Consider the following 23,415-nt stretch of genomic DNA (forward strand, 5'->3'; position numbering starts at 1 on the left):
CGGTCAGAGAGCAGCAGGAAAAGTCCAGAGAAATCCCTACAGACATTGAGCCCATCCCCCTCCGTCCTTCCCTCCTGAGAGCCCTTCCCTGGCTGCTCACTCAGAATTCACTAGCCACTTTCTCTTCTCACACTCATTTTCTGCATTCACTTAAAACTTTTTAATTGTGATAAAAGACATAATATAAAATTTACCATCTGAACCATTCCTACATGTATAGCTTGGTTGTGTTAAGTACATAGACACTGTTGTGCAATCACTACCACCTTCCATCCACAGGTGAAAGTCTGTGCCCATTAAACACAAGCTCCCCATTCCCTCCCCAGGCCCACAACCGCCATCTACTTTCTGTCTCTGAATCTCACTACTCCAGGGACCTCATATAAAGGGAATCACAGAATATTTTCCTTTTGTGACTGGCTTATTTCACTGAGCATGATGTCCTCCAGGTTCGCTCATGTAGCATGTGTCAAAATTCCCTTTTTAAGACTGAATACTATTCCATTGTATGCATAGACCATATTTTGTTTATCCATTTATCTGTGCATGCACACTTGGGTTGCTTCCACCTTCTGGCTATTGTGAACATGGGGAATAACTATCTCTTTAGTACAGGTATCTCTTTAAGACCCTGCCTTCATTTTTGTGAATACATACCCCGAAGTGGGATTGCTGGAACAGGCAGGCAGACTCACTTCCTTCATCTGCAGAACGAAAGGCTTGGCCCTCAAAGCCGCTCTGAGCTGGGCTGTCAACATGCTCGGCACGGCTGCTGAGGAACAAGGGCCTTCAGAGCCCCCCACCTATGGGACGGCTGTCACCCAGTGGTGCCAGTCTCCTCTGTGGCCCTAGGAACAAGGCCGTCTTGGAATCAGGAGCCTCCCGCGTCTGCTTTATTTCCAAACAGGCTCCCTTCTGAGGAGAAGGAGCGGGAAGCGAGGTCCCAGTGCCACTTACAGGTTTCACAGATGTAGCTCTGCTTGCGGTTTTTGTGGAACAAGTGAATTTCTCTCTTCGCCTCTCTCTTCACCTCTGAGGTTTGTCTGCCTCCTGCAGTGCTGCTCGGCCTCTCTCTCACCTTTCCTGGGACGGGCTCTGGACTCCTAATGGCTGTTTTCAGGGCCTGGGTGGGGTCATGTCTTTAGCTAATATGGAGCTGGGTCAGTTAATAAATCCACCAGGCCGGGTAATTAAAGACCGAGGAGTGTGAAAGGTGTGTTTTTAAAAGCCTGTTAAAATCTCTTCTCCGTGTCTGGCAGGGACTGCTATTTAATGTGGAACTTGAGAGCTGCACCATTCAGTGCGATGCATTTAATTTGGCAGCATCCTGCTTGAACTCGGAGCGGGCACCTGTTGCAGTATCTTGGTAGCCTGGTGGGCTATTCTGTGCATGTGCTTTAGAGAAGAAGAGCTGAAAAAAACTGGGTGCCATTTGCTCTCACAACATCCCAGCTGTAATGCACCTCTCCTGGCAGCCAAGTGTCCTCTGAGGAATGTTTTGTCTTGACAGAGGCTTTTGTTTTTTCATGTGGGCCAGTAGCAGCACATGGGTTGGGTGCTGTGATGAGTGCGTGGGAAGTCCTGACCCCTGGTAACGCACTTGCCGCGACCTCAGAGGATTTCCACAAGAAGCCCTCAGCCTTTCAGGGCACCAAGCTGATAGGTCCATCAGTGAGGGACAAGTCTAGCCTGTAATAAACGCAGCCGTTGTGTGGTTCAGTTCAGACATCCATGCTTTGGAATTTTTTCTTTTATTGTGACCAAATATACATGATGTGAAATTTACCAATTTAGCCATTTTTAAGTGTACAGTTTGAGACACTGTGGCATTAAATACCTTCACATTGTTGTGTAACCATCACCACCATCCATCTCAGTTTTTCATCTTGCAAAACTGAAACTATCCCTGTTAAACCCTATCCTCCAGGTACTGACAACCACTCTTCCACTTTCTATCTCTGAATTTTTCTCCTCTGGGAACCTCATATATGTGGAATAATCTAGTATTTGTCCTTTCGTGACTGTCTTAGTTCACTGAGCAGAGTGTCTTTAGGGTTTGTCCATGCGGTAGCATGGGTCAGAATGTCTTTCCTTTTTAAGGTTGAATCATCTTCCGCAGTATATATACACAACATTGTGTGTATCCATTCACCCGGGGGTGGACACTCAGGTGGCGTCCGCCTTTTGTCTACTGTGAGTAATGCTACTCTGAACTTGGCTGTGCAAGTATCTGTTTGGGACCCTGCTTTCAGTTCTTTTAGGTCTGTACTCCCAATTGGAGTTCCTGGATTATATAGTTTTGAGGACTTTTGCTATATTCCTTGGAGACCATTTTTAGAGATTTGGTAGAACTTATTGCAAGCATTAATAAATAAAAGCATATGTTGACTTTTTTTCAAATAGAAGTAGCAGGAGATAAAAAAAAATATGGTCATCCTTATAGTAATGAAGGTATAAACTTGAACCAGGTGGTGTGACGACGAAACCAAACAGCAGTGCTGCTTTCACGCTTTTCTTTACAGCACATGTATCCGCGCTTGTTCTTGCTGCCAGAGAAATGTGTTTCTAACTGGTTTTAAAGTATTCCTAACATTCATAGTTTTCACTGATCTATATTTTTAAAGACTATATTTGTAAGAATCGTTTTACAGAGAGTGTTTAAAATGAGTCTGATGGAGTAAAAGCTAGTACCATAAAGTTGACAAATGGTGGGAGATTCTTTATTTTAGAGAAGGAATGTCTGCTTTGCGGATTTGCCGTGGAATGTCTTTCCCATTGTAAGCTCTGCCAATGCACAAATAGTTAGTTCAACGTACAGTAAATGTATTTACACAGCACTGTGGTGTTCTTGCTCATGGCAGCCAGGAGTCGGGAAGCAGCCGCTGTGTTAATGGAGGGTTGTCATCTTGGCCTGACACCTTCTGGATGTTGTTTGTTGAAATGCTGATGGTGCATACATAGTTACTGGCAGTATTCTCACCCCAGCAGAACCTGGGGGGACTTTAGGATCGCAGAGCAAACTGATGTTGCTGCAGCAAGAAGAACTGTCTTCAAAGGCACCTCTGATAGTGCCCCTTTATCCCATGGCCTCCGTCTTCCAGAGGCTCACGGTGCTGTGAGAGCAGAGGGTCATTCACTGTGGCCAGAGGACCCTGCAGCCCTGCTTTCCCTGCTCTCCACCTCACTTGCCGGTTTCAGTCCCTCAGAAATCCTGTAATCTGCTGCGCCTCTCAGCTCTGCACAGGCTCTTCTTTGCTAGACCACTCCTCTGTGACTTTTTCTCGGGGTGGAATTTGCTCATCAAGTCCTCATGGGGCATATGTGCCATTCTTCCCCGGGATTTTCTCCGAGTGAGCGGCCCTCCCCTGGTGCCCACAGCACTCTCTCCTGTCCTGTTACAGAAGCATAGCACTCAGCATGTCCATTCTAGTTGCAAGCTTTACTTTGATTAAATATTGAGTAAACATAAAAATACTAATAGAATATGTCGGATATGAAGGATCTGGCACCACGCCCTTGTGTGTGCCCACCACCCAGCTTTAGAGGAAGGACACGACCGTTACATTTGACGTGCCCTGGGGCCTCTTCTCCACCCCTCTCACTCCTGCCCTCCCGTTCACCACGAGCCTGGCTCTTGTGTTACTCCGTCCCTTGCTTTTCTTTGTAATTTTGCCTCATCTGTGAGTATTCATAAACAACATATCACTTAATTTTGCATGTTTTTGAACTTTTAGTGAGTGGAATCATACAACAGTGTTCTTCTGCATTTGTTTTTTTTTACTTAGCATTATTCCTGAGGCACATCTGTGTTGACCTTTATGGCTGTAATTCACTTGTTTCACTGCTGTGTGAAAGTATCACTGTGATTTGTCCTGTACTTGAATTTTTACATATCTCTATTCTTTCTCTTTCTCTTATGCCCCCATTTTTACCCCAACACACAATTTTATTTTGTTTCTTAATTGATTTGAGAGACAGAGAGGAAGGGAGAGAGAGGAAGAGAGAGAGAGAAAAAACATCACTTTGCTGTTCCACTTATTTATGCATTCATTGGTTGATTCTTCTATGTGCCTTGACTGGAAATCGAACCAGCAACTTGGCATATCGGGACGATGCTCTAACCAACTGAGCTACCTGGCCAGGGCAGTTCAACACAGGATTGTAAACTCCCAAAGGGCAGAGATTGTGTTTATCTCACTTGTTATGTCCAAGTGTAAGAAGATATTTGTTAAATAAGACATGCGCCCTTTGGCCTGAGGGTCTGCCTTTGGATGGGAATTGGCAGCAGTGACGTTCTTGTTTGGCCAAAGCTCTTTCCTTCCCACGCCTCCCCTTGCCACAGTCCCCCAGGCCAGGGCTCAGCAGACTTTCTGGAAAGGGCCAGGTGGTAAGTATTTGGAGTTTTGTGGGCCATTTGGTTTCTCTCAGAACTCATTTCTGCCAGTGTAGCATGAAAGCAGCCATAGATAATAGGTAAACAAATGAGTGTTCTAGTAAAGCTTTATTTACAAAAACAGGCATCAGGTTGAATTTGGTCCAGAGGCTATAGTTCACCACCCTCTGCTCAAGAGAACTTCCCTGGTTGGGAGGGAATCAGTGCTGCTACTGGATCAGTGAGAGGAAGCCTGGGTCACACCTGTGCTTCTGGGGACCCTTCCCATCTACTACACACAAGGTCAGAGTGGGCTTGTGGTACCTTATAAGGCCACAGGCAAACAATATGGCCCTAGCCCTGGCCTGTGTGCTCGCTCGGTTAGAGCATCAGCCCGTGCACCGAAGGTCATGGGCTTGATTCCCAGTCAAGGGCACATACCTGGGTTGCACATTCGTTCCTTTGCCCAAGGGTGCGTGCAGGAGGCAACCAATCAATGTGTCTCTCTCACATCGATATTTCTCTCCCCCCCTCCCCCCCCCCACCCTCAGTCCTTTCTATTCTCAGGTGAAGATTAAAATAATAATAACAATAGTAATAATAATAATGTGACTCTAGTCAAGGTGGAAAGGTAGCAAAGTGCATCAGATGAGGACCAAAATGCTCCTTACCTGTCAGCATGTGGTATGTACAGGCTATGTGACAAAGCCAGGAATAAAATACTACAGCATCTGAGTTGCAGGCTGGGGTAGTCCCTCTCACTGTCTTCATCCCCACCCTTTCTTCCCGATTCCCCTCCAACACCTGAGGCTTGAGTCTGGCTGGCTCTTGTGCACAGAACTGGGAGTTGGTGCCTCCACTCCATCAAGCATACTGAGAATATTCTGGTAGAGAAAACGCTGTCTCGTGTTTGTCAGATTGAGCAGAACAGCTTCTTCGGAGAGTTCTGGTACACGTGAGAGATGACCTTGATGGGGTCACTTCCCTACATTAAAGGGGCCCATATCCACGGCATCACAGACCAGGGAGAGCGCTGTGCGGGAGTGCGGCCCAGGCAGCAGCTGTGGATCTGAGACATCTCGGTGTTTTCGTTAATTAGCGGGGATGTTATACCCACCTCACAGGGTTATTGTGAGGAAAGTGACTTGTTCCTTGTGGTAGCAAATTAGTTTGAAAGATGCTGCTTAAGGGAGGTGGAGATGATGGGGATAAGAAAAAGAACAGGAAGAAACAAACACCTGTGCTTACTGAGCTCTGGGCTCCTCCTTCCATCCGCACAGTGGCCCTGGACGGAAGGTGCTATTTCTGTCCCCCTCCCACAAGAAGGCCACCTGTCCAGGTTCCCTTTGCTGGTGATAGGACTAAGATTGAGACAGTGTGTCTGGCTGGCGAGTTCCTGCCCTTCACCACGACAGGGCTTCACGTGGTGTTGCTACCCATGCTTCCAATTGGGCCACTGTCACATCAGTGCTGAGGGGTGGTCCTGAAGCCCTCGCCACAAAGTGACGCGCTCAGCTCTGTTCTGCTCTCCTGTCGTTGATCATGCCCAACCTGTGGTAGAATAGAATAAAGCTGCCTCAGTGAAAGGTCCCTGAGAGAAAAATAAGGGGATAAAATTGCAGAGAGCTGAGACTCCACTGTGATGCTGGCACCGGGGTCAGTGGCCAGGCAGACGTTGCTAAGTTAGGGTTCTGTTTTTACCTCCCAACGATGTTGGGCCACAGGGGGACTTTAGTTTGTCCCAGTGATGGTATTAAGAATCTTATGAAGGAGACACAAAGGTGGTCTAGACACATCAGCTATTTCTCTGAGGACACAAAGTATCCAGGAGATCATGTCACATATGATGTGCATTTGAAACATTTTGAAAACTCAACAAAGTGTGGAAGTTGCCTTGGCCGATTGCTCAGTGGTTAGAGCATCGGCCTGCACACCAAAGGGTGGAGGCTTTGATTCCCTATCAAGGTCTGTACCTTAGTTGCAGGTTCAATCCTTGGCCCCCGTCAGGATGCGTGCAGGAGGCAACCAATTGATGTGTCTCTCTCATATCGATGTTTCTCTCTCTCTCTCCCTCTCTTCCACTCTCTCTCTCTAAAAAACAAAACAAAAAAATACAGCCCAATATCAATGGAAAAAATATCTTCAGGTGAGGATTAACAACAACAAAAAAAGTATGGAAGTCATCGGTGCCTTTTGCCACTATTTCCCTTGAGATTGGGCAGTTCCATGTGTCTAGTTCTAGCCAATGAACCAAGAGCAGAAATGATGTAGTTCATTTACCTATGAGAGACCCTCTAGGCTTCTAACACACCAACCAGCAATGTTGAAGAGGGCGGCCACTCTTTCAGCCTGCATCCCAAGTGACAGTGATGGAAGAGCCCCCCGACCAGCCTCAGGGGGCAGATCGTTTGAGCAGGAAATAAACTTGGATGTTTAAAGCTCTGAAATTGCTAAGACTTGTTTGTTACTACAGCATGGCATAGCCCACGACTAATCCACAAACCCACCAGTTTTCTGTCCTGGCAAACAGGCTGTACACATTTTAAAAACAACTTTACATGAGTTAGGATTGGCATGAAAGAATGTTAGTGTTGACTTTGGTGTATAGAGTTTTATGTAGAGTAAATAAGAAGTTCCAAAAATAGAGTCCAGTTCCATGGGACTTGATTGTACATATTGATAAATCTCCCAGAATGTCTGGTTTCATGATAATGTCAGGAAATGCTTGTTTCATTGGCAGGCCATTGTTAGGGGACACAAATGTATATAAATACTAACTGACACATCTGAATCAGTTACTCCCTCGGATAGACTTCTTACCAATGCCTTATGATTGTGGTTTGAAATAGTCCCTTGCAGGAATATTTTATTAACATCTTACCCAACTATATTACAGGATAGGTTAGTGTAGATGTTGTGTTCAAAAATACCATTTCTGTTTGCCCAACCGACTCCTGGTGTTTACAACTTTCATCTAAACATTTCCCAGACCTGCTCAACTCATTGAGTTTGTGCAAACCATGCACCCCATTGGCCCTGTGTGTTAGCGTAGTGTCCACATACCACACGGCTGTCCCAGAGCCTGCTTTCTGTTACCATGTAGGATCCCTGCACCTTTCACCCTCTCTCCCCTTATCCCTCATCATGTACTTTATATTTCTCTCTTTGTCTTGCTTGCACACAGGCATATGCATACACGTACTCACATTTTCTCTTCAAAGGTTTAAAGTGATCCTGTTCGGAAATCTCTGACGCTGGGGGAAATGTCTGCACATCATTCATCCCTAATGAACGAAACTGCAGGAGCCCCTTGAAACACGCCTGCTGGGACCTGAGGGAGGCTTGCTGAGTGGCCGTCAGTAATCCGAGGCCACCTGGCTGTGTGACCTCAGTGTGAATTGCAGAAGTTTCTGTCTTAAGTACAAACTCCACAGGTTTAGGTTTTCAGCTTGTGTTCCAGGTGATAAAGAGTAGGGAGTTAGTGGGAGAAATTTAATATTGGGGGAAGGAAAAAAGAGTCAGCATTCTAACCCCCACAAGGTATGTTTACCTTTCTCTTTTTCATAAGCTGAAATTTTCAAAACCAAGTGGAATGCGGTCTATCCTCCCCTCTCCCACCCTGTGCCCTGGTGCAGCACCTTGAATTTGCTGCACATATTCTGACAGCAACCAATAGCATGAGATAAAAATTTCATTCTTGACAGGGAGAAGCACACCCTGAACATTCTTAGGGAGGATTTGGTGATATTTACAGTTTATAAATGATCATTTAAAAGGTGGGCCTTTCCCTAGAGCTTTTAATCTAGTAAGTGATAAGACTTTTGCCACAAAGAAAGAGCACATCTGGGGGGAGAAGATGCCTAAGCCCCTTTGGTAGAGAAGCATGTTTTCAGTTTCTGCTCCAGCCTGCCCTCAGCCATGTGGAACTTGCCTGGCAGGCAGGCCAGGGAGAGGAGAGAGCCTACAGGGCTCAGGAAGGCCTCAGACTTCGGTCGTGGAGAACTCCGGGCCGACGGGCAGGCTGGCGGGGAAGGGCCCACCAGGCTGTCCTGTGAGACGGGGTTTGCTTGAGCTGCACCTTAGCCCCCAGAACTCAGTCCAGCTCATCCTTCATGTTAAAATCTGATGCTGGGACAGGTTAAAAGACGCAGCTACGACAGAGATGGTGTCTGAACTCGAGTGAACTCAGACCTCCTGAAATGCAGTCTAATGCCCCTCAGAGAGTGAAAGGAGCTCAAAGTTGTCCAGGAATATTCAAAAAGAAAAGGAAATGATTGCTTTTCAAGGGAAATTAAAGCTTATTGTCTGAGTGGTAATGGCAGTGATGATCTCTGTGTAAAACTTTTGTTTAAATATCCCTAGTCTTGCAGGAGGAAGTGCTCCTACACGCTGGGAGGACCACCCAGGTTCTCGCCGCCCGTGCTTCCTGGGCTTGTGGCCACGTTGACCTCTGGCCTCCCAGCACACCCGCCTGACAGATGTAGGCTCAGCAAGAGGGGCAAAGGATCCTAGGTCAGCTGAGCAAGAAGGACAAAGTCTCCGGGGCGTTGGCAACACTGAATGTTACAGGAGGACTTGAGGACATGTAGGAATTAGTCACAAGTGGGTTAGGTATGTGCTGTTGTTGCCAGTTTCCATGTAAACAGGTTCCATAACGACATTGCCCAGCCCTTCACATACCTCAGACATCCTGTGTGTGTCCTGGTCTGGGTGGAACCACTCACAGCAGTTGCCTAACAGCAGTGTCTTCAGTCGGGCAAAACTATGTGTGTCCTGTTCTTACGGGGGCCGCGGGGCCGTGGAGAGGACTTGATGTGCTCGAGAAGGAGCGGAGTCTCCGAGGGGAAGCAGAAGTGCCTGCTGCCAGGGCCACTGCCCTGCTGCCCTCAGATCCCGTCGGCTGCGTCAGCAGTCTCCTGCCTGCTCCCTGCCCAGCCTCTCCCTTTGCCAGCACTATTCTCGGGGCCTTGAGTGCGGCACAGATGCTCTGCAACTGCTGCTGAGTGGCGTTCGCCGTAGCCCACTTTCAGAAACATAACAGTCTCACCTCTTGTGGCTGCACTGGAGGGGACAGGACTCAAGCCAGGAGAGGTGGTGCTGGCCCTCCTGCTGCCTACAGACTGAAGAGAGAGGGTGCCCCCACTCTGTCTCCGCACTGCAGGCCCAGGAAGGCATGGGGCGCGGGGAGGAGAGATCTGAGCAGCTCTTCCCTGTTATCGCTGTTGTTCTCCTTCCTGTGTTCCCTCCTCTTGACTCTACACCCAGCCCTTTCTGCATGCCTTCACTGTCCCCTTCCTTCCACCTGAAATGCCTTAGTCCTCTGCCCACCATTTGCATTTCTAAATTCTACCAGTTTCTCATTGGACCTCAGAAGGCCCCATTTCTTTTCTTTTTGAAAATGTGGAATGCATCACATTTTTGCATGCCATCCTTGCACGAGGGCCATGCTAATCTTCTCTGCATCCCTCTACCTTTAGCACATGTGCTGCCCAGGCGAGCACAAAGGCCTTTTTTCTTTACAGATCTTCACATCTCCCCAACCCCCAAGCTAAAGGGCCAGTCTTACTCTAGGAACCCCTGCCAGGCTTTACTTTTTCCTTTCTTATGATCTACTAATATGTCATGTCTCTCTCCAGCTGGCCTACAAGGTTAATATTTGTCCCATTGGTTTTTGTTCAAATAACCCAAGACAGTGTTGTATGGTGAGCTGTGCCAGAACAGTATTCAACAGACTCTATAGTGTAGATGAGTGAATTAGGGATTGGCATGGGTGGCTGAAAGTAACTGGAAATTTAGCAGAAGGCGAGAAGGACATGAGCTTTGAGAGATGGGCGTCTTCCTGTGAAAAGGAGGGCTGCAGACAGGAGGTATTTAGTGACCAGGAGATGAGAAGGCACATTCTATAGAAGGAGATGCATGGCGACTCAAGTGGGAGTTACATGATATGAGCAGAGGGAGGTGGAAGGGGTGGTGGGAGGTGCGGTGTTGGTAGAGGCTCCAACCTGGCTCAGAAAGTTGGTTTAAGAGGAGAGCAGTGGGAGAGTTCACTTTGCACCCAGATTTGGTGTTGGCCTCACTTGATCAAGGCACAGCAATGGTTAAAGGAGGAGGGAGGAGGCGGTGGCTGGGTGTCCAGTCTTTGGTCTGGCTCCACACTAGTGGATGCCACTCTGGAGTGATTGCACAATAATGATTTTGTTCTGAAGCCAGCATCAGTATTTACTGCTTTGGTCTTACTGGCATGGTTGCTTAATAAAATCTTTATTACCCCAAATGCAATGTATTTTTCCAAAGAAATATATATGGCTATAAAATATTCAAAGATGAGATATGGAAGAGGCTTCCAAATGCTGTAGAAATGGAATTGAAAGACACACAGCACCAAATAAACTTACTTCTATTAAATTCCCAATTACCAACTGCCTAAAGACAAATTTAAGTAAATAGACTAGCCATGTGTTTTTCTCTAAGAGGAATATTTTGATAAAAATAAAGACAGTTGGTAGACATTTATACTAGATCTCTCCTTTCTGCCCCGTTAAACCAGAAATAGTCTTTGCCAGTGGTGACCTGGAGTATGTGTACAAGGGAAGATAATTAACTGGAAGGGGCCAGTTGCAGAATTGCTTATCCTGTCATATTTAATAGCAGCAGTGTGGACTCAATACAGATATGCACATTAGAAGCTTTAAGTCCCGTCCCTGGAGACAGACACTGTACAAAGAGTGGCAAATTACGTCTCCTGGAAACAGATTGTGCAGTAGGACTGAGCAGTTTGTCCCCGGAACTCCCATCTCGGCCCACAGTCATGGCTTTGGCACCCGCCCACCGGCCCATGCTGATCCCTGGGCAGGAAAGCTCGCAGTGGTGCCCACCGCTGTGGTAAGTGAATGGTTTAGTTGGATGAATAACTGTGCTCAATGTGAGGAAAAGCAATTAGTTTCCTGAGGACCAGCAGCTGATATTCTTTTCCAAAACACAGAATGTGCTCAGATATAATCATGAGAGTTAATCAGACTCAACCACAGTTGTATAAGCAATATTTTGAAAGGGGGTGGTTTGTTTTGAAGCTGGGAGTACTAAAAATGCTAAATGATGAATAAGGGCAGATAAAGCAACTACCAACAAAGTCATTTTCTCTGGGGCTTGCTTTTAATTTTTCTCTGCCTTTTTTTTTTGTAGCTTGTTGTCATTTAAAATCTCACTCCTTATAGCTTTTGAGATTGTTTTTGCCATTAAACATATTTCTGTGTGAAATAAATAATGTAATTGAATTTTTCTTTTTTAATGACTAAAATATGTTTTATATTGTCATATTGCAGTGTTTGGAACAGAAATCAGAAATTTAATTAAAGTCATAAAATATAGAAAGATACCATAACAAAAATTATTTCTAACCCTTAAAAAATGGCTGTAAAATACATTTTAACCAATCCAGAGTGGTTTGTTTACTAAAAATATATAAATAAAACCAGGGAATTTTTGCATATACTCCATTATTTCTAAAATTAGTGATTTAAGAATAAATTCAGAGCGCCTGTTTAACAAAAATGTATGTCAGTAATACATTTATAGATGGCTATCCTCTTCCAATGGATTTTGCTCATTTAACTCTTGGAAGACCACCTTATTTTAGGTTTGCCTCACAGTGCTCCGTCTTCAAGGAAATTCCCCTTCTTTGCAATATCTTTGTGACCCTGAGTGTATTAAGTTCTGTTTGAGCTCAGGGTTTGCATTGTAAGCCAGGGAAAGCGAGCATGCCTGCAGAGTAATATGGCTTCCTAGCACATTGCAAGTGCTCAATGAACCTGTATTAGTAATTACAATGTGGTAATACAAATACAATGAATTTGTCATGTGTATTCATCAGAGTAACAGATCCTCACTGCTGTAACACAACCCCCAATCCCAGTAGCTCGATGATAATTTATTTATCATTTATGCATTGCTCTGATGCTAGCCAGTTTTCCTGGACAGGTTGCTACCAGGTAAGGATGACTCAGTGACTCAGAAATCTCCAGTCTTTTGATCCTGCCATCTTTATAAACTGGCCTCCACTGTCACTGCAGGAAGGGAAGAGATGGTAAGTGATTGAACCGGCATTTTTATAACCAGACCGCAATGTGGCGTACTTCCCTCTACATCCCATTGGCTAGTCCTCAGTCAAATGGAATGTCAACAACCTGCAGAAGAGCTAGTTAATGTCTTCTTCCTTTATGTCCAAGAAGAAATGGGATTGTAGAACACCTAACCATTCCTTGTCACACTCTTCGTTCCAGTTATCATTGCTGTGAAACAAATTACTCTAGATTTACTGGCATAAAACCACCACCAATTTCTTTTATTTTATTGAATTTATTGGGATGACATTGGTTAATAAAATTATATAGGTTTCTGGTGTACAATTCAATGCCATCATCTGTATATTGTATTGTGTGTTCACCACTCTAAGTCAGGTCTGCTTCCATCACCATTTATCCCCCCTTTACCTTCTTCTACCTCCCCCTCTCCCTTCTCCCTCTGGTAATCACCATGCTTTTGGCTGTGTCTATGAGTTGTTTGTTTTCTTAATCCCTTCACCTTTTTTACCCAACTCCATAATCCCCTCTGACAACTGTCAGTCCGTTCTCTGTCTATGAGTCTGTTTCTGTTTTGTTTGTTAGTTTATTTTGATCATTAAACTCCACATATGAGTGAAATCATATGGTACTTGTGTTTCTCTGGCTTATTTCACTTATTATAATGCTCTCCAGGTTCATCCAGGCTGTTGCAAAGGGTCGACTTCTTGCTCCCATCATGGTCACCATTATTTACTCAGCTTTCTGAACTCACTCTTCAGCCACCTTTAATATCCCTGCCACTGTTAATTAGCTACCAGATTCCATTCTCTCTTTAGAAATGGTTCTTAAAACCCACAGCTACCATCCTAGATCCAACCCACACCCATTAGACGCCTAAAAGGTTAAAGTGGGGAAAATGTCTGAGATTGTCAGCTACCACCTCTCAGCTCAGAAAGGATACGTCCAAGATCTTACTCATTATGGAGGCAAATCCAGCACTGAAACTCCCCCAGTCGTGAACTCTGGCTGAGTATTGTGTTGATTGATGTCGTGGTGAGACTCTTGGAGCAGATTCTCAATTCCTTGCCCTGCTCCAGGGCTCTGGCCCATCAAGTCATCTCTCTGTTGTGCCCCCAGATAAATCTTACCAAATCATCACTTTTGTCACTGTCACTTTCTTGCTCGCTGGCTACCCATTGCTTGTAACTCTTGCTTTTCATTTAATCTTAATTAGATTTCCCCCAGTTTTACCAAGGCACACCTTTTATTCCAGTAGTCTTCCCTTGGTCCTGTCAACTTACCATGGTCGTTGTTGAGTCCACCTCTCTGCTCATGTTGTTACTGCCATGTGGAGTACCTATTTGGAACTTACCTTTGAGATCCCCCTTAATGTCACATGTTCCCTGAGACCTGCCATCACAATTCTAGACTGTGCTGACTTCCCACTGCTGGTCATTCTTCTCTATCTATTTGCATCTGAATGCTTACTGTGTGCAAAGTGTGAGCCATGGAGGCAACCCAAAGACACACTGGCCACGAACCTAGCCACACAGAGTCTGGCACAGGCATCAAAACATGCCCCAAAATATTCTGATGTTTGGTAGACTGTACTTTGTAAATATGTAGGTTCAGTTGGGCCTGTTTATACTAGTTAGGAGTTACCTTTGTGTCCAGAGAGAGAGAGAGACAGTATGGTGTATCGGTTAAGAACTCGGAATCTGCCGGAACCGGTTTGGCTCGGTGGATAGAGCGTCAGCCTGCGGACTGAAGGGTCCCAGGTTCAATTCCGGTCAAGGGCATGTACCTGGGTTGCGGGCACATCCCCAGTGGGAGATGTGCAGGAGGCAGCTGATCGATGTTTCTCTCTCATCAATGTTTCTGGCTCTCTATCTCTCTCCCTTCCTCTCTGTGAAAAATCAATAAAATATATTAAAAAAAAAAAAAAAAAAAAAAAAAGAACTCGGAATCTGAAGCCAGAGGATGTGTTGCTAATAACTAATTATATGGCCTGGGTCAGTACTTAATCTTTTTGTGCTCAACTTCCTCATCTATAAAGATGGAGACAATACAATTGCCTGCCTCCCAGGGTTGCTATGAGGATTAAATGAGTTAACACGGGAAGTGCTTGGAGACTGCCTGGCACATAATAAGTACCAGATACATGTTCGCTATTATTGCCTCCATCACTATCACCATCATCACCATTATCATCAGTACCACCATCAACAACATCATCATCATCATCACCATCATCTTCATCAACCTCACCATCACCACCATCATTAGCAACATCACCAACATCACCACCACCATCTCCATTGTTGTCTCTTATACCTGACTGCGAATTTCTGAAGAGCAGAAATCACAAGGTACTAACTCCTGAGCATTTGCTCACATTTGAATGAAACAATAGATAATCTGATGCGTGGCTTCTCCCACACTTTTGCTTCAGGATCTATCTAGCAAGCACCTCTGTCTCTCCCCCAGGCCTTCCTGTGCTGGCACAGCACGGATTCAGAAGGACAGTATCCCAAAATGATTTGGCTGGGGATGGCTGTGTCGGCAGTCCCCAAGACCACCCCCAGGATCGATGATTCACTGGAGGACACAGGACTCCACACCTCAGCATCTAGTCTGGCTGTAATTTATTACAGCAAGAGGACATAGAGCAAAATCAGCAAAGGCAGAAAGTGCACGAGCCAAAATCCGGAGGAAAACAGGCTGGGTTTCTCAGAGTCCTCTCTCTGTGGAGTCTCACAGGATGCGCTTCGGTCCCCAGCAGTGAGTCATGACAACACGTGTTAAGTGCCATCTGCCAGGGAAGCCCATTAGAGACCCAGTGCCCAGGGTTTTTACTGGGGGCTGGTCTCATAGACACCCTCTGCCTAGCACTTCCCAGCTCCACACCCTCCGAGAGAAAGCAGGTGATCAGCATACAGCACATTGTCTGTCTAAACCGTGTAGGCACAGAGAGCCATGTTGTCAGGGGACGGAGGAACGACTCCTGAAACCCATGTTCCCAGATGCCAGCCAAGGGCCAGCTTGCAAGGAGGCCTTTCTGAGGAGTGCTGGCAGTCACAGGCCTGTGGTGCTGATTCCTTTCTGCACAGGATACAGCCTGAAATTACATGTTCAGCAAGCTTTTGACCAATTGGAATTTTACAGGAGAAAAAGAAATTCCATTCCTCAGCATATTTTAAGCACTTCATAAATATTTGGTGACAAAATAATGGGAAAAAGGGAGATTTGAGGCCAGAATTTTGAGAGGAAAAACAAATCAGAATTTGAAAGTTTGGGCCTAAATTCTCCTGTAATTTCTGCATTCAAAGGCTTGCATCTAACACCTGTGTTGTGCTTGCAGCTCTCTGACTGACATGCACGGCCGAGCCGAGAGGTGTTCTGAGCAACCCTGTGCAATGAGGATGGGAGACAAAGGAGCATGGTTCCCTAGGAGACAGAGCAAAGGGTGGTCTCTGGCCTTTGGACTCCAGACCCAAAAGGAAATAAAGGTTTCTCAAGGATAAGAAACCTCTTCCTGGCCTTCTCCTCCTGTCCAGGCCCTTCCACATTACCTACCCTCAGCATCTGCTCCCATCCTTCCCTGAACTGGAAAGGCTCCCGAGACAGTGTGAGGAGGAAGCTTCCTGCTGGGTGTTAGTGCATCTTGCCATTCTTACTCTGCGCTTTAAAATCCCTGTTTCCCATTACCTCTTCCTGCGTTCAGGCCCTACTTTGAAACGCCAGAGGGATGTGATTGACTGGTGTATTTCCTCTCAGACTGAGGAGGAAGTTCATTTGTGCCCGACTTCCGTGACCTTGATGTTTCATACTTCAAGTTCCGTTTCTGCCTTTTTCCAGGCGTCCATGTTCTTAAGGCAGAGCTCAGACTCTGGACAAAGTTGCCCATGTTTAAAATCCCAGCATTGGCCCTGGCTGGTGTGGCTTGGTTGGTTGGAATGCTGTCCTTGTACCAAAGGCACATACCCAGGTTGCGGGTTCAACCCCCTGGTCGGGGCACATACAGGAGGCAGCTGATCAAGGTCTCTCTCTCTCTCTTTCTTTCCCTCTCTCTCTTCCCCTTCTTCTTTTTCTAAAACATGTCTTTGGGTAAGGTTTAGAAAGTAAATCCCAGCACTGACACTTCTAGCTGTTTCAATGTGGACTAAAAACTGTTTCGCAAAATAGGGACAAAAATAGTACCTCCCTAGGCACTAGGTAGTATCTGTCCTAGGACAGTTGTGGACTGAAAGGAGAAAGTGAATTTCATCGGCTCTAAAACGCACTCCCAAGACAACCCCCCTCCCCCCCTCCGCCCCACACACACACATTCGCATTTGTGTTTGTGAATCAGGATGCATCTTACATCAAGGTTGTGTCATGTTAGCTGGAAGCTCTTTCTTTCTTGGTGGCACACTCAGCAATGGTGCATCTTAAAATCAATAGCATCAAAGATTAGATAAAATGCTGTAACAAGCATGTAGCACTGAACACAACACCTTGTAGGAAACAAATACTCTTGTAGGTTAGTTGTTATTGTCATTGTCAGTGTCATTATCAATGTCATTATCCGTATCAAACAGGACATCCCTCCAGAAGGAGATCAGCTAACATTCACTTAAAGTTTTCTCTGTTTAGATATCTAATTCTTAGAACATACAAGGCAGAGGTTCTCATCCCCATTTTATTTATTTATTTATTTATTTATTTATTTATTTATGTATTTATTTATTTTTATTGATTTCAGAGAGGAAAGGAGAGGGAGAGAGAGATAGAAACATCAATGATGACAGAGAATCATTGATTGGCTGCCTCCGGCATGCCCCCCACTGGAGATCGAGCCTGCAACCCTGGCTTGTGCCCTTGACTGGAATTAAACCTGGGACCCTTCAGTCCGCAGACCGATGCTCTATCCACTGAGCCAAACCAGCTAAGGCTCTCATCTTCATTTTATAGATGAGAAAGTGAGTCTCAGGAAGTCGGGGCAACTGACCTTCTCCTATAGAGCTAGCGAGGGCTGGACCTGAGAGTCTAGCCCAGGAGTCTGTAATCAGCCAACTGCCTTTTTTATAAAAGTGGTCTGTGAATTATGCATGGTTTTTACATTTCTTAAGTGTTGTGATACGTCAAAAGAAGATTCTATTTTGTGACATGTGAAAATTGTAAGAAATTTAAGTTTGAGCATCCATCAGTGAAGGTTTATTGGGACACAGCCCTGCTCAGATGTCACAGAGTCTCCGGCGGCTTCGCCTACAGTGGCAGAGCCGAGTCCTTGCAGTGGAAACCAGGTGGCCCACAACAGCTACAATATTTGCCGTGTGGCTTTTCACGGGGAGAGTTTGCCAACTCCTGGTCTGGCTCCGGGCACTTGGGCACATGTCCTTTGAGGAAAGAGGGTGTCTTGTTCCTCTTTTTGCCTCCCACACTTGGTAGGCACTCAATAGGTGTTTACAAAATTGAATTTCTGTTATCACTCCTGAGTCTAAAATAAATCTCAAGTCGTCCTGGTACCGTCGCACCAGGAAAACAGCAAAATGAAATGATAATTTGCTCAAGGACAGAGACTCTCCAAGACTCCTTTTCACATAAGTTCACATTTGTGGTTCAATGTCTCTTAGATTTAACAAAATAAAGCGATTTCCGAAGAACCAGGCTGTTTCTGAGAGCAGCTGAATGGGCAAATGAGTCTCGGGTAGGAGATGTTTTTGGGAAGTTGAACACTTGGTTTCCTGCTTGTTGGCCCCTTAAAAGGACAGCTGTGCCCCTGGAGGACCATGTGCGGATGGCAGGGACCTCAGCTGCCAGGATCCTTCCGCAGTGTGCAGAGGAATGAGGCCACGATATCCTGCCTTTGAAGGCCCTGTTGGTTTCAAAAGATCAATCAAGTTATTAAAACTAAGCCAGGATCGATGTTTCCTCTGCATTAAATGTTTACAAGATAGGCACGTGCAGGCACATCAAGGTTGCTGGGCAAGCTTGCTCAATGTGGAGTTTGAGCCAGCCATCGGGCACGTGGGCCCCCTGTCAGGTGAGAGGCACTGAGAGGAGCCGGAGCTCCACTCCCTCAGGCCTCACAAGGGAGGTGGTGTGGGGCACCCCAGAAGCAGCCCTGACAAGTACAGCCCTCTCTCGCCCACCTGCAGACAGCTTCCTCTTTAAAAAAAAAAAAAAGTATATATATTGATATATATATTGATTTCAGAGAGGAAGGGAGAGGAGATAGAGACATCAGTGATGAGAGAGAATCATTGATCCGCTGCCTCCTGCACACTCCCTACTGGGGATTGAGCTTGCAGCCGGTGCATGTGCCCTGACCTGGAACTGAACCAGTGACCTCCTGGTTCATAGGTCGACGCTCAACCATTGAGCCACTCTGGCTGGGCAAGACAGCTTCTTCTTAAAGCTCAGAGGTTCCATGGAGAGAGCCCCATTCTCCACACGTGTGCAAAGAAAACTTCATGCAAAGTCAGAACCAAGAGCTAAGCACCTCCCTGAGAAGTCAGCGTGCACCCTTTCTGCCCCTGTCAGACTCAAGGGCCAGCTCAGGATTCTTCAAAACTTGTTAAATTGTTTTATTAAGTAACTAGAGGCCTGGTGCACGAAATTCATGCACTTGCGGGCGCGGGGGGGGGACGGTCACTCAGCCTGGCCTGCGCCCTCTTGCAGTCCAGGACCCCTCGGATGTCAGACATCCCTCTCACAGTCCGGGACTCTCCCAGACCAGGACCCCTCGCTCCTTTCCACCAGCATGTAGTGGAGGCAGGAGAGGTTCCCGCCACCACCACTGTGCTCGGCTTCTGGCTGAGCGGCACTCCCCCTGTGGGAACACACTGACCACCAGGGGGAAACTCCAGTGTTGAGCATCTGCCCCCTGGTGGTCAGTGCACATCATAGTGACCGGTCGTTCCACCGTTCAGTCGATTTGCATATTAGGGTTTTACTATATAGGATTTCCTTTAAGTCATTTCCCCCCAAAGCCTAATTTTATAAAGATTTTTTGCATTCCTATATATAGCTAACCACCTTATTTTTATAAGGAAAATCAACCCTGGCTGGCTTTGCTCTATGGTTGAAGTGTCAGCCCTCAGACTAAAGGGTCTCGGGTTCAATTCCCAGTGAAGGGCACATACTTCAGTTGCAGGTTCGATCCCCGGCCCCGATGTCTCTTTCACATCCATGTTTCTTTCTCCGGCCTCTTCCTCCCTTCCACTCTCTCTAAAATATCAATAGAAAAAAGTATCCTTGGGTAAGGATTCAAAAAAGAAAAGAAAATCAGTGGATTTTCTTTATAATTTTAAGGTGGGGAGGAATTCCCAACCAAGGCATCTTTAAAAAATGGAAGCATATACCATATTCCATAAAGCGAAGTGCGGTGGCATACACTGAAGTCCTGTCTCTTAACAGTCATCCTGATAAAATTGGGTCTGTTTTCCTATAATTTGCCTCTTTCTCCCCAAAAGAAAAGTATGATGTTCAACAAATATTAATGGTATTTACAATGTACTGAGTTTTTCTTTTTGCTCTTGAAAAAGTGGCCAGAGCCACTCCAATATCTTGAAGTACACCTATATGTAAAAGAAATCTTTACAAGAAAAAAGTTATGCTTAAGATATATTAAAAACCATTTCTAATATCGAAGTGATACTGTTTCAACACATGTTTAAGTATGAAGCATTTCAATAGCTTTGGGTTGACATACTTGTGTGGACTAGCCTGGGCCCCTCGAAAATCTGGCTTCTAATTGAGGACCTAAACATATCTTTATACCATTATCTCTAAAAAGCAAGTTACACATGAACTTTTGGGGAACATTTGTGAGGCGGATATTTCCTTAAGCCTGGGGTTAGAGGAAAATTACAGGGAGGTAGTGGTGATTTTTAAAATGCGAGGGTTACAGTCCTTTTTTTGTCATTTTTTTTTTTGGTCCTTTTATTTTTAACTGGGGATCCTGCAGGGTGGGACACAAGGACTCATGTGGTTTAACATCCCCATCTGTCTTTAGAAGACATGCTTGAAGGAGACAGGAGGGATGATCAGCCAAGCTAAACCATTCATGCAAATATTAAGCAGGAAAAAGTATTTTCTTAAAAAACATAAACGCCATACTTTAAGGGACAGACATAATTGGGATAAAAGCAGAGCCATCTCTGGGGAAGAGCATGGAGTTGTAACCAGCTCCTCACTCCGAGCAGTTGGCACATCAGCAGGTGGATCCCAGGGGGGCAGCCAGGACTTCTGTGCCATATGCACACTTTTCCCAGTGGGTTTACTAGAAATAGGAGCTGGTGTGCAGCCTAAACAAGCTGCTTGTGGAGCCCGCCTTGGACAGTGCACGCCTGGGAACTGGACCCGCCGCCTGCCCTGCAGGCAACTTCCTCTTCCGCTTGGCGTTTCTGCCAGTCCTTACCCTTTCCTGATCCATATTATCCTTGCCCCCTACCCCTTCCACAACTAAAGGTACACCGGTTTATTGGAGTCTTGTTGTGTAATTTACTCATTGGAAGATTTGTTTTAATTTTCTTGAAATTTTACAGTTTAAATTGTCCATCCTTTACTTTCTCCAGCTTTAATTGCTCTGACCCACTTTCTGTTGAAATCTGGCCAATTAGACAGACATGAAAGCGCCTTTTAAAACAGTGCTTTTGAGTCTTTGGAATCTTTTTGGGACAAAGACCCCTCCGAAAGTGTGATGAAATCTATGGGTCCTTCCCCTGGAAGAATGCATATCTAACACACACACACACACACACACACACACGTGCCCATAACAGCTTTGCATAAAACTACAGAAAGTCCATGGCTGTTCCCAGACACATCTTTAGCCCCCAGGCTGCAAGCTCATGGCTCTGGTTGGCCACAAGGGGAAGTGCCCTGGGGGGAGCCTGACATGCGTCACCGACACTGGGGTCACATGGACGGTGCCTGGTGTGAGGGGCCAGAGCGGGAAGCACATTTCCAAGATGCGTGTGCTTTCAAGTGCTTTGTCATAGGAACCAAGGATTCAAATTTTGCTTAAAATCTATTTCCAGAAAAGACTTGTCCAAAACAATGGGAAGTGGTTGTGTCCCCAGAAAGCCTCCCACTTTTGCTGTTCACCCTCAGTCCCCTTGACCTGCTGAAGCCAGTGGCGGGCTTTCCATGAGACGGGCTTTGGGCTGCTGGTGAAGATGCAGAGAGCCAGATGTTTCTGCAAGGAGCTGAGACAACATTATTTGAGTCCCAGTCGAGGTCGTTGGGTACACTGGGTGGGGAGCATCTATTCCCTTTTCATCTCATGTGACTAATCTTTAAGTGCTAACAAATGGTCAGGAGCCCTTCCACAGAGCAGCCACTCGCAAACCTCACCTAGAATCCAGTCTGTGCCTTTCCACTGCCACCACTAGCTGTGACTCTGGGCAACCTGACTCACCTCCCTAAGCCTCAGTCTGCTCATCTGTGTGATGGGAATGCTAATGATGTCTCCTCGGGGTGTGCTTAGCCCATGTTGTAAAGTTGTTCTGTGAATGCCTGGCTCCTTGTCCTCACTCTCCCAAAGCCCAGAGTAGTCTCACTACTGGCTGGGTGGCCATGGCCCATACTGCCTTCTGGGGGGAAACTGGGAGTGAGATGACCGCAGAGCTATCTGCAGACCCTGTCAAGGCCGGGTCCTGAGGCCACAGGAGAACGGCCCTGTGGGTACCTGTCAGGCCTGGCTCACTGATGCCTGAGTGATGGTATATAGAAATAGACATTTTAAAGGCAGACCAAAGGATGGATATCCAGCTAACTGCAGCATGACTTCTTATCCTGCCTCGAAATTGTGGTGTCGGAACCCTCTTAGAAATGCACTTTGTTTCTGAAGCCTGTGGGAGGGTGGTCTGGCCACAGAAGCAGCTGTGAGTTCTGAAAGCCCAGGAAAGCCGAGAGCTCCATCGAGAAGAGCCTTTCCTCTGAGCTCATGTGCACTCTCTCTAGATCAAGCATGTCAAACTCGTGGCCCATGGGCCACATGCAGTCCACAACGAATATTTTTGTGGCCCAGCCAATATAACGGATGTAAGAAATGTTTTAATAAAAATTTCATAACTTAACTTTTACAATATCCTGTTATACATAATATTAATAACGAACTACAACGTTTGCTAATGACTGATTACTATAATAGTGTTGCATTCATTTCCCTTATGCGCCTTATGGGCAGGCACACCATTTCTTTCCACTACCGATTACCACGTCTTTAGTCTTGGACTGACTTGTTTGGTATGCTCAACAGGAAATATTTCGCTTTTGGAGAACAAGAAAAATAGGTTTATTTGCATTACACTTATTAATTGGTGCAGTTACTCAGTGTCTAGTAAGTTAATGTTCAAGAAAAAATATTAATTTTTATTAAAATGTTCTATTATTTTATGTTAATGATGACTCATTTATTTCAGCCCTTTGTATTCAGCATGTCTCTATCAAAATAAACCTATGTTTCTCATGAAAATTGAAGCTTTTGTTTTTTTGCAGCCCACATAAACTTAAACCTTGTTTATTTGGCCCATGTTACTCTTTGAGTTTGACATGCTTGCTCTAGAGCAGTGATTCCCAAAGTGGGCGCTACCGCCCCCTGGTGGGCGCTGCAGCGATCCAGGGGGGCGGTGATGACCACAGGTGCATTTGTTTTAACTTTTTTTGTATTACCTTTTTATTCTGAGTTCAATAAATAGTTTCATAATTTCAAACTTCAATGTTTCTAATTTACACCTTTCTTTACTATATTTTACGAAAAAGGTAGAAACATTAATACATATATCTTTCTGTTTAATTGCTATTAAAATTTAAAAAAAAATTAATTTCCAGGGGGCGCTGAGTAATATTTTTTCTGGAAAGGGGGCGGTAGGCCAAATAAGTTTGGGAACCACTGCTCTAGAGGTTTGCTAACAAGGACGCCTGGTGAAGGAGGGCAGCTGTGTTCCTTCAGGGGCTCATGGGACTCCTTGAATGTCTGATTGCTGTGTCTGT

General features: G+C 45.6%; 1 protein-coding gene and 1 non-coding gene across 6 annotated transcripts in view; one reads left to right on the forward strand and one right to left on the reverse strand.

Annotated features, from left to right (window-relative positions):
- Window positions 1-23,415, forward strand: part of SLC22A23 (solute carrier family 22 member 23) — a 181,416-nt gene that overhangs the window by 68,352 nt on the left and 89,649 nt on the right. The window lies entirely within an intron of this gene.
- Window positions 9,767-9,873, reverse strand: LOC139004588 (U6 spliceosomal RNA). The gene has a single exon (XR_011470459.1). It is a non-coding gene; the product is annotated as a U6 spliceosomal RNA (small nuclear RNA).

Source organism: Myotis yumanensis, unplaced genomic scaffold, assembly GCF_028538775.1.
Source record: "Myotis yumanensis isolate MYYU_CA2020_CCGP unplaced genomic scaffold, mMyoYum1.0.hap1 SCAF_2, whole genome shotgun sequence".
NCBI classification, from domain to species: Eukaryota; Metazoa; Chordata; class Mammalia; order Chiroptera; family Vespertilionidae; genus Myotis; species Myotis yumanensis.